The sequence below is a fragment of the Panulirus ornatus genome, chromosome 50 (genome assembly GCF_036320965.1).
Source record: "Panulirus ornatus isolate Po-2019 chromosome 50, ASM3632096v1, whole genome shotgun sequence".
In the NCBI taxonomy this organism is placed as follows: domain Eukaryota; kingdom Metazoa; phylum Arthropoda; class Malacostraca; order Decapoda; family Palinuridae; genus Panulirus; species Panulirus ornatus.
In genome coordinates, this window is record NC_092273.1 from 24,144,072 (window position 1) to 24,151,571 (window position 7,500).

General features: G+C 48.9%; 1 protein-coding gene across 3 annotated transcripts in view; it reads right to left on the minus strand.

Moving 5' to 3' along the window:
• LOC139764671 (uncharacterized) overlaps positions 1–7,500 on the minus strand; it is a 295,861-nt gene that overhangs the window by 195,235 nt on the left and 93,126 nt on the right. The window lies entirely within an intron of this gene.

The following is a 7,500-nucleotide window of genomic DNA, read 5'->3' on the forward strand; positions in this document are numbered from 1 at the left end:
CTTGTTTGCTTGCTTACTTGCTTACTCGCTTGCGCGCTTTATCACTTGCTTGATTATTTGCTTATTTGCTTGCTTGCTTGATTACTTGCTTACTTGCTTGCTTACCTGCTTGCTTCCTTGCTTGTTTGATTACTTGCTTACTTGCTTGCTTGCTTACTTGCTTGTTTGCTTGATCATTTACTTGCTTGATTATTTGCTTACTTGCTTACTTGCGTGCTTGCATACCTGCTTACTTGCTTGCTTGCTTGATTACTTGCTTGCTTGCTTGATTACTTGCTTACTCGATTACTTGCTTGCTTGCTTGATTACTTGCATGGTTGCTTGCTTGATTACATGCTAGCTTGCTTGCTTGTTTACTTGCTTGCTTGTTTACTTGTTTGCTTGCTCGACGTGCTTCTTTCTAAAGGCATAAACAGGACCATTTAAGCAGTGCCCACCTGCGTCATCCAGTTCCGCTCTGTCTGTTGCGCGTCTATTTCTAAATGAAGAAGTGGGCTCTGTCTGTTGCCTCTATTTCTAAATCAAAAGCAGACTTTGGAACACTCCGGCGATCTTTGAAAACGAACAAACGGGGTCTGGGTCATAACTACCGTTTCCTTTCGTACTAAATTGCTGTTTCCCGCTTGAGCGAGATAGCGCCAGGAGCCGACGAAGAAAAAAGCCATATTTGCTCACATCCACTCTCTATTTTTCATATGTAATGCACCGAAACCACAGCTCCCTATCCACATCCAGGCCCCACAGACCGTGCCATGGTTTACCCCGGCCGCTTCACATGCCCTGGTTCAGTTCAATTGACAGCACGTCGGCCCCTGTATACCACATCGTTCCAATTCACTCTATCCCGCGCACGCCTTTTACCCTCCTGCATGTTCAGGCCCTAGCCATTCAAAATCTTTTTCAATATATATATATATATATATATATATATATATATATATATATATATATATATATATATATATATATATATACATATATATATATATATATATATATATATATATATATATATATATATATATATATATATAGGTGAGTTTGAATGGAGAAAAACTGGAGGAAGTGAAGTGTTTTAGATATCTGGGAGTGGATCTGGCAGCGGATGGAACCATGGAAGCGGAAGTGGATCATAGGGTGGGGGAGGGGGCGAAAATTCTGGGGGCCTTGAAGAATGTGTGGAAGTCGAGAACATTATCTCGGAAAGCAAAAATGGGTATGTTTGAAGGAATAGTGGTTCCAACAATGTTGTATGGTTGCGAGGCGTGGGCTATGGATAGAGTTGTGCGCAGGAAGATGGATGTGCTGGAAATGAGATGTTTGAGGACAATGTGTGGTGTGAGGTGGTTTGATCGAGTGAGTAACGTAAGGGTAAGAGAGATGTGTGGAAATAAAAAGAGCGTGGTTGAGAGAGCAGAAGAGGGTGTTTTGAAGTGGTTTGGGCACATGGAGAGAATGAGTGAGGAAAGATTGACCAAGAGGATATATGTGTCGGAGGTGGAGGGAACAAGGAGAAGAGGGAGACCAAATTGGAGGTGGAAAGATGGAGTGAAAAAGATTTTGTGTGATCGGGGCCTGAACATGCAGGAGGGTGAAAGGAGGGCAAGGAATAGAGTGAATTGGAGCGATGTGGTATACCGGGGTTGACGTGCTGTCAGTGGATTGAATCAGGGCATGTGAAGCGTCTGGGGTAAACCATGGAAAGCTGTGTAGGTATGTATATTTGCGTGTGTGGACGTATGTATATACATGTGTATGGGGGGGGGGGAGGGGTTGGGCCATTTCTTTCGTCTGTTTCCTTGCGCTACCTCGCAAACGCGGGAGACAGCGACAAAGTATAATATAAATATATATATATATATATATATATATATATATATATATATATATATATATATATATATATACACACACACACACACATATATATATACTGGCCAGGAGGAGGAAGAAGAGGAGGAGGAAGAGGAGGAAGGCAGACTTGATCGAGGTCACTGATGTAATTTGCGCGAACGAAACAATTCGGGGAATCCATGGCCTCACTAGACCGCCACACACACACACACACACACACACACACACACACACACACACACACACACACAAACACACGAGGGCCAAATTTGCATATGAGTGAAGGAAGAGGATAGGAGGCGTCGTGGTGTGGGTCGAGCGCCACACAAGGGATGGGGGAAAAAGAATACGGTTCGTCTGTTCCCAGAGAGATACATCTTTCACTCATCTATCCTCACATGCTCATAAAATCATTGCTCACATACCAGCATAATATGAGGACTCTCACATGTCCATAAAATCATTGCTCACATACGAGCTTAAAATGAGTACGAATCTCATATTGTGAGTAAGGCCAATAAACTGGTAAATGTTAGTTAAATACAAAGTAAAAAAAGATAGTTATAAATTGTACTTGATTTGTTAATTAACTATGTGTTAGTGTAGAAAATAGAGGGAAATTTATCTTACAAAAAAAGGGTAAACTATTATATGACAAATATGGTTATATAGACGAGAACAAGACCACATCACATTGCATTACGAGAGAGTGAACACAAATGTTCAACAAGACTCGACCACATCACATCGCATTACGAGAGAGTGAACACAAATGTTCAACAAGACTCGACTACATCACATTGCATTACGAGAGAGTGAACACAAATGTTCAACAAGACTCGACCACATCACACTGCATTACGAGAGAGTGAACACAAATGTTCAACAAGACTCGACTACATCACATTGCATTACGAGAGAGTGAACACAAATGTTCAACAAGACTCGACCACATCACATTGCATTACGAGAGAGTGCACTGTACTGTGAGGGCAGAACAGACGTGAGACCAGACAGACTTGGACCAACACGATATGAGGAGCCAGAACAGACGTGGGCAACACTCTGTGAGCCAGACACAGACTTGTGAGGCGACACAGTACTTGTGAGCCAACACTGACTTGGACCAACACAGACTTTGGGAGCCAGACACAGTACTTGTGAGGCGCACGTACTGAGCAGACGACTTGTGAGGCCAGAAGACTTGTGGGCCGACACGTACTTGAGAGCAAACAGTGTGGAGCCAGAACAGATGGGGACAGACCAGGACTGGAGCCGACCAGGCTGTGAGGAGCCAGACATACTGAGGGCCGACACAGATTGTGAGGACCAACATGTCAACAGACTTGTGGACCAGCATACGACTTGATGAGTACGAACAGATGTGAGAGGCCAAGTACAACAGACTGTAGAGCCATCACATGATACTGTAGGAGTACCAACATGTTTCAACAAGACTTGTAGACCAACACTGTATTGTGAGAGAGAACGGACATTAGATGATGTACAACAAGACTTAGGACCAACACATACTTAGAGTGAGTGAACACAAATGTTACTTAGAGAGACAGACCACATCACTTGAATTACGAAGACAAGATGGTGAACACAATGTTCAACAAGTACTGTGAACCATGCACATGATTGTGAGAGTCAACACATACTGTACAGACAAGACTGTCGATGAGAGCCAGACACAGTACTTGTGAGGAGCGAACACAGACTTGTGGGAGCCAGACACAGGACTTGTGAGGAGCCAGACACAGTACTTGTGAGGAGCCAGACACAGGACTTGTGAGGAGCCAGACACAGTACTTGTGAGGAGCCAGACACAGTACTTGTGAGGAGCCAGACACAGGACTTGTGAGGAGCCAGACACAGTACTTGTGAGGAGCCAGACACAGTACTTGTGAGGAGCCAGACACAGGACTTGTGAGGAGCCAGACACAGGACTTGTGAGGAGCCAGACACAGTACTTGTGAGGAGCCAGACACAGGACTTGTGAGGAGCCAGACACAGGACTTGTGAGGAGCCAGACACAGGACTTGTGAGGAGCCAGACACAGTACTTGTGAGGAGCCAGACACAGGACTTGTGAGGAGCCAGACACAGGACTTGTGAGGAGCCAGACACAGTACTTGTGAGGAGCCAGACACAGGACTTGTGAGGAGCCAGACACAGTACTTGTGAGGAGCCAGACACAGGACTTGTGAGGAGCCAGACACAGTACTTGTGAGGAGCCAGACACTGTACTTGTGAGGAGCCAGACACAGGACCTGTGAGGAGCCAGACACAGTACTTGTGAGGAGCCAGACACAGTACTTGTGAGGAGCCAGACACAGTACTTGTGAGGAGCCAGACACAGGACCTGTGAGGAGCCAGACACAGTACTTGTGAGGAGCCAGACACAGTACTTGTGAGGAGCCAGACACAGTACTTGTGAGGAGCCAGACACAGGACTTGTGAGGAGCCAGACACAGTACTTGTGAGGAGCCAGACACTGTACTTGTGAGGAGCCAGACACAGTGTTTGTGAGGAGCCAGACACAGTACTTGTGAGGAGCCAGACACTGTACTTGTGAGGAGCCAGACACAGGACTTGTGAGGAGCCAGACACTGTACTTGTGAGGAGCCAGACACAGGACTTGTGAGGAGCCAGACACAGGACTTGTGAGGAGCCAGACACTGTACTTGTGAGGAGCCAGACACAGACTTGTGAGGGAGCCAGACACAGGACTTGTGAGGAGCCAGACACAGTACTTGTGAGGAGCCAGACACAGTACTTGTGAGGAGCCAGACACTGTACTTGTGAGGAGCCAGACACAGTACTTGTGAGGAGCCAGACACAGGACTTGTGAGGAGCCAGACACAGTACTTGTGAGGAGCCAGACACAGGACTTGTGAGGAGCCAGACACTGTACTTGTGAGGAGCCAGACACAGGACTTGTGAGGAGCCAGACACAGGACTTGTGAGGAGCCAGACACTGTACTTGTGAGGAGCCAGACACAGGACTTGTGAGGAGCCAGACACAGTACTTGTGAGGAGCCAGACACAGGACTTGTGAGGAGCCAGACACTGTACTTGTGAGGAGCCAGACACAGGACTTGTGAGGAGCCAGACACAGGACTTGTGAGGAGCCAGATACTGTACTTGTGAGGAGCCAGACACAGGACTTGTGAGGAGCCAGACACAGTACTTGTGAGGAGCCAGACACAGGACTTGTGAGGAGCCAGACACAGTACTTGTGAGGAGCCAGACACAGTACTGTGAGGAGCCAGACACAGTACTTGTGAGGAGCCAGACACAGTACTTGTGAGGAGCCAGACACAGTACTTGTGAGGAGCCAGACACAGGACTTGTGAGGAGCCAGACACAGGACTTGTGAGGAGCCAGACACAGGACTTGTGAGGAGCCAGACACTGTACTTGTGAGGAGCCAGACACAGGACTTGTGAGGAGCCAGACACAGGACTTGTGAGGAGCCAGACACAGTACTTGTGAGGAGCCAGACACAGGACTTGTGAGGAGCCAGACACAGGACTTGTGAGGAGCCAGACACAGTACTTGTGAGGAGCCAGACACAGTACTTGTGAGGAGCCAGACACAGTACTTGTGAGGAGCCAGACACAGTACTTGTGAGGAGCCAGACACAGGACTTGTGAGGAGCCAGACACAGTACTTGTGAGGAGCCAGACACAGTACTTGTGAGGAGCCAGACACAGTACTTGTGAGGAGCCAGACACAGTACTTGTGAGGAGCCAGACACAGTACTTGTGAGGAGCCAGACACTGTACTTGTGAGGAGCCAGACACAGGACCTGTGAGGAGTGAGGAGCCAGACACAGGACTTGTGAGGAGCCAGACACAGTACTTGTGAGGAGCCAGACACTGTACTTGTGAGGAGCCAGACACAGGACATGTGAGGAGTGAGGAGCCAGACACAGGACATGTGAGGAGCCAGACACAGGACATGTGAGGAGCCAGACACAGGACATGTGAGGAGCCAGACACATAGTACCCGTGAGGAATCTCAAGCAAGTGTTGCCAGGAGCCACCAGCAGCTTTAACACTATAGGGAATACTTAGCCAAACTTGGCCCAGACTCGTGTGTGTGTGTGTGGCCTCCCCACCTTCAATCCCAAAGACCTCCCTTGGCTCCCACACTGACCCAAAGACCTCCCTTGGCTCCCACACTGACCCAAAGACCTCCCTTGGCTCCCACACTGACCCAGAGACCTCCCTTGGCTCCCACACTGACCCAGAGACCTCCCTTGGCTCCCACACTGACCCAGAGACCTCCCTTGGCTCTCTCGGAACCGCCTTCGCTGGGTGTAATTGGCGTGACCTTTGACACGATCGTTTATGGTCTGGCCATAGTCATACTGCTCAAGGGGGCCCTCGTGGTCTTATCATACTGCTCAAGGGGGCCCTCGTGGTCTTATCATACTGCTCAAGGGGGCCCTCGTGGTCTTATCATACTGCTCAAGGGGCCCTCGTGGTCTTATCATACTACTCAAGGGGGCCCCTCATGGTCTTATCATACTACTCAAGGGGGCCCTCGTGGTCTTATCATACTGCTCAAGGGGGCCCTCGTGGTCTTATCATACTACTCAAGGGGGCCCCTCATGGTCTTATCATACTACTCAAGGGGGCCCTCGTGGTCTTATCATACTGCTCAAGGGGGCCCTCGTGGTCTTATCATACTACTCAAGGGGGCCCTCGTGGTCTTATCATACTACTCAAGGGGGCCCTCGTGGTCTTATCATACTACTCAAGGGGGCCTTCGTGGTCTTATACTACTCAAGGGGCCCCTCGTGGTCTTATCATACTACTCAAGGGGCCCTCGTGGTCTTATCATACTACTCAAGGGGGCCCTCGTGGTCTTATCATACTACTCAAGGGGGCCCTCGTGGTCTTATCATACTACTCAAGGGGGCCACTCGTGGTCTTATCATACTACTCAAGGGGGCCCTCGTGGTCTTATCATACTACTCAAGGGGGCCCTCGTGGTCTTATCATACTACTCAAGGGGGCCCTCGTGGTCTTATCATACTACTCAAGGGGGCCCTCGTGGTCTTATCATACTACTCAAGGGGGCCCCTCATGGTCTTATCTTACTACTCAAGGGGGCCCTCGTGGTCTTATCATACTGCTCAAGGGGGCCCTCGTGGTCTTATCATACTACTCAAGGGGGCCCTCTTGGTCTTATCATACTACTCAAGGGGGCCCTCGTGGTCTTATCATACTACTCAAGGGGGCCCTCGTGGTCTTATCATACTACTCAAGGGGGCCCTCGTGGTCTTATCATACTACTCAAGGGGGCCCTCGTGGTCTTATCATACTACTCAAGGGGGCCCTCGTGGTCTTATCATACTACTCAAGGGGGCCTTCGTGGTCTTATACTACTCAAGGGGCCCCTCGTGGTCTTATCATACTACTCAAGGGGCCCTCGTGGTCTTATCATACTACTCAAGGGGGCCCCTCATGGTCTTATCATACTACTCAAGGGGGCCCTCGTGGTCTTATCATACTACTCAAGGGGGCCCTCGTGGTCTTATCATACTACTCAAGGGGGCCCTCGTGGTCTTATCATGCTACTCAAGGGGGCCCTCGTAGTCTTATCACACTATTCAAGGGGGCTCTCGTGGT